At 42.8% G+C, this 11,961-nt stretch overlaps 1 long non-coding RNA gene across 1 annotated transcript in view; it reads right to left on the bottom strand.

Annotated features, from left to right (window-relative positions):
* Positions 1 to 11,665, bottom strand: part of LOC144770067 (uncharacterized) — a 304,509-nt gene extending 292,844 nt beyond the window's left edge. The window contains exon 1 of the long non-coding RNA XR_013598785.1: positions 11,509 to 11,665. This is a non-coding gene — a long non-coding RNA (uncharacterized LOC144770067). The remainder of the gene's footprint in view (positions 1 to 11,508) is intronic.
* Between the last annotated feature and the right edge of the window lie 296 nt (positions 11,666 to 11,961).

Here is an 11,961-nt window from a genome sequence, read left to right on the forward strand (position 1 = left end):
CTGAGGAGATGAGTGAAGTTTTTGGGAATTTGAAAAAGTTTATTGTGAATGCACCGTGTCTCAGACCTTTTGTGTGTGGAGCCAAGTGCATTGTCATGGTGGATGCTCGTAGTTCTGGATTGGGTGGCGTTCTGTTACAGAGAAATAATGAGAAGGAGTGGATTGTTGCTTACGCATCGAGAGCCTTGAGGGATGCGGAAAGAAATTATTCTGTCATAGAGAGGGAGTTATTGGCGTGTGTGTGGGGAGCGGAACACTTTAGACCATTTTTGTGGGGTACAAGGTTTATCATAAAAACTGACCACAAACCTTTGATTTTCCTCATGTCTCCTGGCGGTGGTAGGACAATGTCGGCGCGTCTTGCGAGACTTGCGTCTAGACTTCAGTCTTTTCAATATCAAATTGAGTATGTTCAGGGTAAAGCAAATGTACATGCAGATTGTATGTCCAGGCTGGTTTCTCCTTGTGAGGTTCCTAGTGGGGTTCTAGAGGATGATTGTGAAGTGGCTTTCACTTTTGATGACGTCGATTTGGATCGGTCATTTTTGCAAGAAAAAAGTTGGTTAACGGAAATGAGTAAAGATGTGGAACTATGTAGTGTCAAGAAATACCTAGTACAAGGTTGGCCCGAACCAAGGAAATTGTCGGGTGATATGATGAGTTTTTATAAAATTCAAGAGGAGCTTGCAGAGGAGAACGGTTTAGTTTTAAGGGGAGACAAGATAGTTCCTCCTTTTTCTTTCAGGTATTCTCAAAATTGCTCATGAAGGGCATTTGGGTATATCCTTTACCAGGAGACGAGTGAAAGAGACATTTTGGTGGCCAGGTATTGATGCTTGTGTAGATCGCTTTGTTCGTTCTTGTGTTTATTGTTCAAACAGTAACAAAACTGCTGTAGCTTTACGTTCTGAACCACAACCCGTTGATTTTCCTAGTGGCCCTTGGCGTAAACTGGGATTAGACATCATTGGTCCTTTTAGTTGTTTGTCTAAGCAAAAGTCTTTTGGAATAGTCCTTATTGATTACTATTCTAAATGGCCGGAGGTCAAAATGGTTAAGGATGTTACTTCTCAGAAAGTAATTGAATTCCTGGATGAGGTTTTTTGCAGAGAAAGGATTCCCCAAGAGGTTGTGACTGACAATGGTCCTCAATTTGTAAGTAAGGAAATGGAAAGCTTCATGGTTAAGTGTGGTGTTACTCATAGGAGAATTGCAGTTTTCCATCCTGAAGCCAAAGGCCAGGTTGAACGTTTCAACCGAGTCATCAAAGAAGCCATCCAACTCTCCATCAAAGGGGGGTTGAATTGGAAAAATGCATTACAGTCCATGCTTTTGGCATATAGGACTTCTCCTAACTCTGTAACTTTAGTTAGTCCTTTTGAGCTCTTAAGAGGACGTAAGCCTAGTACCAGGTTAGCGCCTTGGTGGTTGAAAAAGAATATGAGTGGATCGGATGAGTTTTTGAAGGTTGATTTTGAGGCTGTTCACCGCAGAGTTCAGTTATATAAAAATAAAATGAAACTTTCCATGAGAAAGAAGATTGGCTCTGCGTCCAGTTGTTTGATAAAAGTGGGTGACTATGTCCGAATAAAAAAAAAAAAAAAAAGGTGTTGGTAAAGGCTTTCCTGTGTGGTCAAACCCTAAGAAAGTGATTGAAGTCTTCAAGAATGCCGTTAGGATTGATGGTGGTTCCGTTTGGAATTTCAATAGGGTTTCGGTTTTCTCTGGGCCTATCTCGATTCAAGATGATTGTAGCAGTAATGTGTTTTTGGATGTTGGAGAACTTTCTGAACGAACAAACAATACAAGAGCTGACGGCAGTTATGGTAACTCTAGGTGTGTTCGTTCACATCGTCTACCTTCTAGGTTTAGAGGTTTTGTTATGAATTGATTCTATGATGATAGATTTTTTTTTGTGTTTTTGTTTTATGGGGGGAAGGTGTGTTGGGTACTGTTTTGTACACGAGCTGTCACGAGCGTGGTGATTGCTTTTCACAGCTCGTGACGGTCTCGTGTTATTGAAAGAATGTTGTCTTTCAAAATGGGGGAGGTTTGCGGTTAGAATGCTGTTATGTTCTTGGGGCATTCCCTGGCTGGATCTCGACATGTGAAGATGTGACTAATAAACCTCGTCACTTACCAATCTGCTTCCCAGTTCTTCATTCCGTTCTTCCTACAACCTGGGCTTGAGAGAAGCCAGAGTATTTAAGCCCACTCCGCTACAACGAACCGGTGCTTGTCAATCTGCCAATCTGCCAAGGAACCATTCGAGAGCTGCTTGGAGCTCCTACCCTGTATCCAGTCAGCGTTTCCTAGCGGGAGAAGTGCCGGAAGTATTCCTACCTGACACACTCCCGACTTAAGCATCAGTGGTGCCGTGAGCCCAGCAGTATTAAAAGCGGAGCCAGCAGTATTGAAAGCGGCACATGCCTTCAGAAAAGCCTTTGCACCCGCTCGCCGCCTCCCTCTGTACCGGCTTCTGGACGAAACGGTAAGTGTTTCAACAGCAGGGTGGGAGGTGCAGCTTAATTTTCGCGATTCACATTCGACCGCACGGACTGCTGCGGTGCGGAACGCGCATTGTCTTCAAGGTATTGTACCACTCGCATGTACGGAGAGCTGCGGTGTGAGCGGAACCGCATTTACTTTATTTATTTTGCACGAGTTTTGACCCACAAGGAGTGTGCAGTAAAATACAAGCCCTAATCCCATAGCGTTAGCACGCACAGAAAGCTGCGATGCTAAATGCGGACTGTCTTTAGAGAGGGCTGATAACAAGAGAAGCGTCAAGTGACAGTACATAAAACAGTGCACATTATTTCATTCAGCTTCTCTCATTTGTGGAGTCTCAGGAGGAACAGAGACAACGCCATCTAGTGCCAGCCCAGTTTGCCAGTCAAAGTGTTATAGTTTGCTCTCTCTTTAGTTGTGGCATAACATTTCTCTGGAGTAGTTGCTCCTTATTTGTCTACAGGAACTCTGAGTTCCTTGAGAGCCAGCCTTATTCTGCTGGTATCCCTTCCCTCCTAGGCTCATGGGAGTGGAATAAATGTGAGTTACGTATATGGAATTTACACGTTATGGTTAATGTTTACTCATGGCTTATTACCGGTTAATGCGTCCTTTTAATACAGGGTCTCCAACAACAAGGTGTGCTTCACACAGAGAAGTAGGAATCGGAGAGGCATTATTGTGGCGTTTCGTGACAATTTATTATTTTATCCATTTCCCCTGTGGGCAGTCTTGCAGGGGAGTTCTTATATCACCCCTCGGTGAGGTGGCGCAGGGGGGGGGGGGGGGGGGGGGGGGAAACTTAGCATCGTCCCTGCTGGTTTTGTTCCATAAGGTTAGTGGCTTGTGTTGTCTGCTAGCCTGACAATGGGTCTGTAATTGGCAGGTTCTTGCTGGTTGCCCTTTTTAAAAATAGGGACTACTTCAGCTCCTCTGCACATGTCGGGTTCTGGAGAGCCCCTGATGCAACTGCACTGCAAATTTACCTGGCTTGTCGTGTCTCAGAAGGTCACCTGGTATTTTGTCAGAGCCTGGAGCTTTCCCTTCCTTTACTGCTTCCCTCGTCTAAACTAAAGTAGGGGGCGTATGACGTAACCCAGTGTGTTTCCAGGTGGCTTGTCCCATGTACAGATTGCGTGTGATTTATTTGCAGCTGACTGGCAATATCAGTTTAATTGGGTTAAATGCCTACTCCATGTGCCAGGGTCCAGATGAAGCTCTAGACTTGAATTTCCAGTTTGCTGCCAGTTTTGCAGCATGTTCCTTGATTCTGCGATGATCAGGTCATTCCAATTTGAATTGTCCCAAATCCTTTTAGGCTAAGAAGGTTAGTGTTTTCTTATAGTCTGACCTGGTGTCTCGAACTAGATTTATATGGTTGGTCTTCAAAGCAATTAACGGTCGCCTGTCTGCCACACAATAATCCTCGGTGTACCAAGGGTTGTGCAGGGGGAGCTTGGAGGTGCCTCCGTGCCTGTTAGCTCATGTTTGGGGGATGCTTGGTCAGGGACAGTTTCATTTTCTCAACTAAAGAGCAGTATATTTGCATGATGGGAATGTCACAGGGAAGATTTTATGCAAAAGGGGATAGGGCATCAGAGAAGATATTATACATCTCTGTAATGGTTTCTGGTATATTCACAATAAAGGGGCACTTGAGTGACTTGCGTTTATTGCTGGTTAGAGTTGGTTTCTGATCTTATGCAGCACCCAGGTCTCATAGAGAGTTCCCAGCACTTCTAGACTGAGTGGGAGATGGTCACCGTCTTCATTTACCACATTTACTTTGAAATAGACCAGGCTGCCCCATAGTTTAACACTAGCCGTTATATAGTGGATTCTGGACTTAGTGGCACATAATTTTTTTTTTTACATAAAAATTTATTGAAAAAAAAACAGAGTCAATACAGCCATTGCATTCAGAATGACAAAGTAAAAGCAAAATATAGAACAAATATATCGGTACATCAGTGCACAAAATATATCCGGTGCATTCAGAATGACAAAATAAAAGCAAGATACAGAACAAATATATCGGTACATCAGTGCACAGTTCGAGCTACGGGTCCATCCCTGTTCATGGCCAATTCCAACGTCGGAGAATCACATAATTCACCCCTGTATTTGTTCGATTGTCCCCATTTCTTGTCCCATTTTTTCGGGCAACCTCTCAGTTTAAATACAGTTTTTTCGGCGAGCATACAGCGATCCAGTTCCGCCATCCAACGAACCACCAGTGGTCTGTCAGCAGAGCCCCATTTCATGGCTATCAAGCGTTTGACAAGTATGAACCCCAGCGCTGCCCACTGTAGTTCAAGTTCACTGAGGTCAGTGGCCTCCCATATATTAAGGACACATACTTTCGGTGAGAGCGGAACATGCTTGAGTGGCACATCTTTTGAATGTATATGTGCTTGAGCTGTCAGATGGCATCCTACCATTGCAGGCTGCCAGCCCATGTCCTGAAACAAAAGAGACTAATTGAACAGCGGTTGCTGTGCAAGGGGCGGGGGTGCCTATCTCTAAATATGGAACGCCTCTCACCATGTCCTCTTACTCTAGGATAGATTCCAGCACCACAATTTGTTCGAATTTACAATTGAAGTCGCCACATAAAATTACTGCCGGCACAGGGATTATGCAGCCAAGGAAATTATCTAACATTTCTACCACTGGGGACTCTATGACGTTTGCTCTTGGTCTAATGTAAATATTGAGTGGATCTACTTGTACCATAATTTGTGTTTTTATCCTTATACCAATCTTCTCTCACTTCTACAATCGCTCCTTTTGTCACCAAATCCAGAACCTACCTGCTCCCCAATTCTGCTAGCTCTTTATTGAAACTTATTATTTCTGGGAGAAGGGGCTGTACTGGTTCTTCCACCAAATCTATGTGATAACCTTGTACCGTTTCTAGCACCCAATCATCCCCTGTTACCCGAGTCCCTTTGTTGAAAGATTGAGCACGTCTGTTGCCCAATTTTGTTGGGGTAACAAAAGGGTCTATTCTTACCTGCACCCCGGGAGCAATGGTCTCCACAATTTCCTCTCCCTCTAGCTCTTTGTTTCCGAGAGTAAAACCCCCACTGCTTGGTATGAGGTCTGGTACTGATTGGGCCTAAAATCTCTAAAAAATGAGACTCTTGCAATGCCCTGACCATGGCCGGGAAAACTGCCTCTTGTTTGCCCGGCCTAACCAAAAACATGCTTGTCAAATACGTTTTCGATCTCACGTTGAGACTTTTGTAGAGAACGAAATGCCCCCACATACTTCGACAACTCTTTAATAAATTTGTCACCAAATAACTCATTAGCAGTTATTGGCCAATTGTATGTTCATCTTGAGAAAAAATAATTTTTCTGGGCTCAACTGAAATGGCTGCATTCCCTAGAAGGTAAACTGCCCTCTGAATACATTCTCTCAGTTCCTCTACATACAAGTTCTCTTTATTCACCTAAGCCTCTTCAGCCATACCAACAAGTCAGTTCACCTAAGCCTCTTCAGCCATACCAGTTAGTCAAGGATCCAGTGAGACAGCCTCTCCTGACACATTCGCTGGCCTTTATCCAATCCCTTTCTGGGATCTCGTCGCCCTTTGCTAATAAATGCAAGAATCATTGCATCCAAATCAGGCATCATCATTACCCAATTAGACAAACTTGGCCTTGGACATCCTGATGTCAAGTGTAGCCTTAAATCCTGTGCAATTTGTTTCCACAACTATGTTTGTACATATTCAGCAACATGTGCTGCTTGGGACACTTCAGGTGATAGCAGCTGTTTTAATAACATGGGATCAAGCATAAAATGCCTCAAAAGGGTCCGTCAAAGTTCCACTTCCTCTGCTCTGTGTGCTCTCAAACTGTTCAGATGCCTGGACCACATCCCTATCCTCATTAGCTGAATGAAATTCAGAAGAACAGCCGAGTCTACTTCTGCGCTACCAGATGATTCATCACAGTGAATCACCAAATGTCTTCTTCATGCACTTTTTAAATTTCACTTCACTTCAATTTTTCGAAACCATTCTGTTGGACCACTCATGTGTCTTCAACACTACTATGTTTTGTGCGTGCACAAACTCCAGTATCTGCTTCCACAGATTTCCTACTCTTTGCTTAAGTCAAGGTTGAATCAATAGATTTCCTTCTTCTATTCACTTTTCCACCTCTCCTACAGTGATCCTTTACCAGCCAACCAAAATCTCCCCTCCTCTGACATCGTACTCCAGTCCTGAAACATTGCCTCCAATGTTTTCTCTACTTTATCATCAAGGTAATTGAAAGTTTTTGGTAGTATATGACTTATTTTGGCCTCTAATGGCATTACTTTTTTAGCACCAGGTGTTGTCATTCTTTAACCATCACCTTTCTCTCAAGCCATATAAGCAAGTATAGTTATCACTTACTCTAAATTAGAATAACCCTAAACCTCCATTCTCAAGAAGTATTTAAATTTCACAGAAATGTTTTATTTAAACAATTTCTAAAATCAAAACTTGCTCCTTTCCTCCAAACTGATAGACTCACAATCTACTGAGCTGTTCATTAACAGCCATAAATAAACCCTGAAATATCCCAACCTGTCAAACCAAGTTGTGAATCCACTTTGATGAGAATATCCCAAACACCTAAAATGGCTGCCCGTGCATCACATGATAAGCGAGGTGGGCGTGCCGTAAACTTAAAAATCCTGTCGTTATTTTGTATTATTGCGACTCACACCTCTAAAACATAGAATATGGATTCACCACTGATAAAACAAAAGGAGCCTCCGAGATCCGCTTAGTATGCTCTATCTCCTTAGGAGGCTCCGCTCATCACTCGGCCACAAAGGAATCCTCGTGCCACAACCTGCCGCATGAGTTCCCAACAGCAGAACTTGCTGATTTTAACCACATTAATTTAATGTAAATTTTAAAACATTGTTTTATGTATGACAATGGTAAAATAATCAAATAAGCTTACATATGTTGATATAAGAATAATCTCACAACTACAATATTTATTTAAATCAGTCATGCCGCCATAGTATATTGTCAAACCATAATCCACATGCAACTACTCAAATGCTGTTAAATTCTCATTAAACAGCAACAGTCTTAAAAAGTTCATTATTTTGAAAGTTATTAAAACTCATTCTACATACAGAAACCCTGTACTTATCGGCATGAAGCAGCAGCAACAAAAAAAAAAGAAGACGGCTGATGCCTCTATACTTTTATAGTGTTGGAACTCTGTTGTTAGTATTTTAAGTTCTTTAAAGTGGCTGCTGTGATCCCGAGCGCTTGGTGTCAGAAATCTACACGTTATGCTCAAATGCACTCCGGATGGTAATGTTCCCTCAATGCTGGTAGATGCTCCACTGTATAGACGGTTCTCACCAAAATGTGCTGCCTTTCATATATATGTACAACCAAAATCAATAAAACAGATTTAAACAAAAAAAGGGGCTGCTGTGATTGGTTGCAATAGAGGAGATTGCAATAATTAGCCACAGGTCTTGCCATAAAATCCCAGCACGCAAAATAATGTTGGCTGCATAAAACATTATTATTATTATTGGTTTTTTACTTCATGGCAAAGAAGATACACACATCAAAAACATAATTTTTGGATTCTCTTTTAAACCCTCTTGATATATTTTTACATGACCAATGTATTTAGAGTTGTATATTTACTTTCTATTGTTTAGAAAATAGTTTGTTGCTTGATTAATATGACAATCCTTTCGATAACTGAAATCGTGCTCTGGCCACTAGTGCTCAGTCGGACTCCTGGTGTAGCTATTTCTCGGATTTCCCCCTATATACTGTGGGTTACCCACCTCTACAACTTGCAAGAGAAACAGTGGCACTGTCAGTTAAAGAAAGTACCATTCACTCTTGTACAAGAACTTGTCAACTTGCTCCATTTCATCAGGGTGACCTTCCGCCAGTCATGTTGGTTTCAGCCAACAAGGAATACTAGCCATGATGGTGCTTGTAATATCACACTGTTAAGGAAAATGAAAAGAATAAGCGTGCATTACGCAATTCCTGAAAAAAATAAGGCATGAAAAAATCATCCATTTTGTATGGAAAAATGTAAAAGCTATAGTTCTGCTGCTAGGGGTACACCAAAAGTGTGACTATTTAAACAAACATTACCAAAGCCAATTGGTTTCACCTATCTTTTAAGAGCTATGCAGACCTATTGGCTTTGATAATGATTTTTCCGATGGTACCCTGAATCAGCGAAAAGTGTAGTGCTGCAAAATCATGCCTGCGTCATTATGCTAAGGAAACCTAGCTGGATGAAGTATATGTGCGCATGAATCATGGACATATATGGTATGACACATCAGCCAGTTTGAGCTTATAATGCAGGCCAGAATTCTAACATGGCCGACAAAGCAGGAGGGCAGCGTGCTAATCTACTGTTGTGACATAGACTATTAGTGCGACATTGCGGCAGTAGAGGGGGGGCCATCCGGTCAAATAAAGACGCCACAGGAAGTATGAAAGCCATTCCCAATCGGCGCAGACTGAATGAGGGAGGAGCCTGGCAAGGAGGATGACAGCATGAAGAAACTGAATCAACCGAGTGAGCAGGCTGACCACGCGGAGGACCTAGAGACCAGCAGGGACAAAGCTGAAGAGATGAGAAACCACACGGGGCAGCTGGTGAGAGCTGGAATGAGGAGCGCTACCGTCTGGCAGCCCCGAATCGTTGCCAGAGCCATGGCTTAAGGCAAGTTCTTCATCTCCAGTACTTGCATGCCTCTGGTTGGTGAAGGGGGCAGAATACAGAGTGGGTGTATTCAACTGGTGTATGTTTTGGGACTACCCACAAACCCTGCGCTATTCCCCTATGAGATCAGTACTTGGTGGTTACATTGGATGCATGAGACATAATCATAGTGGCTAGGAGCGGACTTGTGCACCATCGGTGGTGGTAACACTTATCCGGAGAGTGAATTGGATAACTCAGGAGTTCTTTTGTTGTGTTTTCCCTTGTCTTTAGGCAGATATCCAATTAGTTTGCTTTCTGTGCCACCGTTGCTGGAAGAGAGCACCCGTCATCAGAACCGAAGGATACATATACCTTCCAAAAGAAATGTTGACATATCTTTATATTATAATCAGTACAATGAGATAGCAGAAGTGAAAATCATAAATAATAAACAAGGTTTATGCCTAACCTCGTGTCAAGTCGTGCCTGACATACACCTTACAGGGTTGATTTATTGTTCTACAATAGCAGACATCTATCTAGGAGCAGCAAATGCAGGACGCCCACAGCTAACTGCAGCTAGTAGGACTTTAAAAAAAAAAAAAAAACGTATAGAGTGTGGGAGCAACAGAGGAGCAGGTGGAAGTGAAGGGTCGACGAGCAGCATGAGAAACTATGGGGTGGTTTAACATTTTCATAAAAGCCAGCAGGGGAGTAAGAGAATGGCTTTTCAAAGAGGGGGGTGAGCAGCAAGGAGAGCATGGGTACATTTGAGCGGGAACCAGCACATGAGGAAGAGAGCAAAAAACAGATGCACTCCTATGGACTGCTAGAATAAAAAGGAAACAGTTTCCTGGAAGCAAGCAGCGGAAAGACACAAGTCACCCTATCAAAAAAAGTAAATAAGTGATGCTCCAGAGGGGGCACAAACAAAGAGGAGGAAAACAAGCCTTGGAACAAGAAGCAGGGAAATGGCAGATCAGAGAACCAACCAATCAAGGTTTAGGGACTAAACGAAATTCCACTATATCTATATATGTTAATGTATTAGTAACAATAAGTCTTTGACAACAAACAGCTCACACTGTGGGCCTGACCCTAAAACGTAGGCCCTTGAATGTAAGCAGCGAAAGGATACAAATCATCGAATTGCAAGTACAGTTAAGAAGGTATGCTTCAGGTGGAGAGAAAGGAAAGCCAATTAACAGAGAATAAATAAATTCGTTTGACAAGTATGCTAATCAGTGGTAAACAACGGTCTAACACAAAGCCCACTAGAAGTATTGATATTGTCCACAACAGGTCTTAAACACCACACAGCTAAAAGCTGCCTATAGGCAGGACATAAAAATAGTTGGCTCATGTTTTGAAGGATAAATATTAGAGGGCTCTAAGAAATTTGTACAGACCCTCCTGTTACAGGAATGTTCCATTTCATAGCTGCAATTCCGAAAAAGCCTTCAAAACATGTAACTGAGGGATCAGTTTAAAGTATCAACATCCGTGATTCTGGGCAAATCACTTAATATCCCCGTGCCTAAAACAAAAATGAATGTGTCCTTATGTAATTTAACTGGTGCTCCAATACCTTTTGGACAAGTTTACGCTATATAAAACTGCAACAACAAAAAAATGATCTTGCTTCCAGTGGCTTGCTAGGAATTCTCCAGCGCCGGACACTCTTTAAGTAATGGTAGGCTTTACATAAGGGTTAACATTAACATTCACAATTTGTCCGCTAAAAGCACTAATGTAGTCACAACCACCACCTATCATCCCTCATGTTGCTACAAGTGTCATAAAGATGTGGGTACCTACACACGCACCTGGACTGAGTGACAGATGTGCGCAAAGACCTATCTGCATGCACACGTATCGGCACGTTATTAAGTGAACGGGAATAGTTATTCCTCTCGACCCCACAACCTTCCTGCCCAGGGCAGTTTAGAATTCCGTTCTTGGCCATACATTTTTAATTTTTAAAGGGTAAGTTCCTATGTGGAGGTTCACAGCAAAGACAAACCTCTTCCAACGACGCACTCTACGTGGTGTAGCTTACTATCCGTGTAGGTAAAACACTTCAACGCTAATGTCACAATACAACACCTTTCAAAAGAAACGTCAAGCACACTCCGAAAGTGGAAATACTGAACAGGTCCTATTTGAAACCTTCATAGCCCTGCAGGCCAAGTTTCCTAAAGCGCTCCGTAAACTGCAGGCCATAATTGGCATAGTCGCTATCGTTCCCCGCTAAATTGCCAGAACGAGAAGTGTATTTACCCTGCCTCATCAGCCGCAAAACAGAGGCTGATATCGCCCCCACTCACAGGTCGCCGTTACACTTCTGACGTATTTCTTCAGATGACGAACAACCACTCTGGTAACGTAATTGGAATCTCCTGGAGGACAACCCCCTTTTCCTTAGACTGTTGTGAAAACTCACTGTACGCTGCCTGGAGCGCTAGCTCGCGCGCGGCTGGGCAACGCCTGTCTTCCGGAGCAGTAGGCGGGTGTTTCCGGTTTACAAACGGTTTCGATAATGAGTGGGTCGTCTTTTTCGGGGCAGATTATGTCTTTTTATTAAACGTTTGCATAGATTTCTTGGAAGTACAGCTAGAGTGATACTCCTAGAACCACCGCTTACACCGCCTCCTAATTCTTTAAAAAAGTTTTCCTTTGATGTTTTATATAGCGCAAACTCGACCCGTAGGTATCAGAGCGCTTTACATGAGC

Source organism: Lissotriton helveticus, chromosome 7, assembly GCF_964261635.1.
Source record: "Lissotriton helveticus chromosome 7, aLisHel1.1, whole genome shotgun sequence".
NCBI lineage: Eukaryota > Metazoa > Chordata > Amphibia > Caudata > Salamandridae > Lissotriton > Lissotriton helveticus.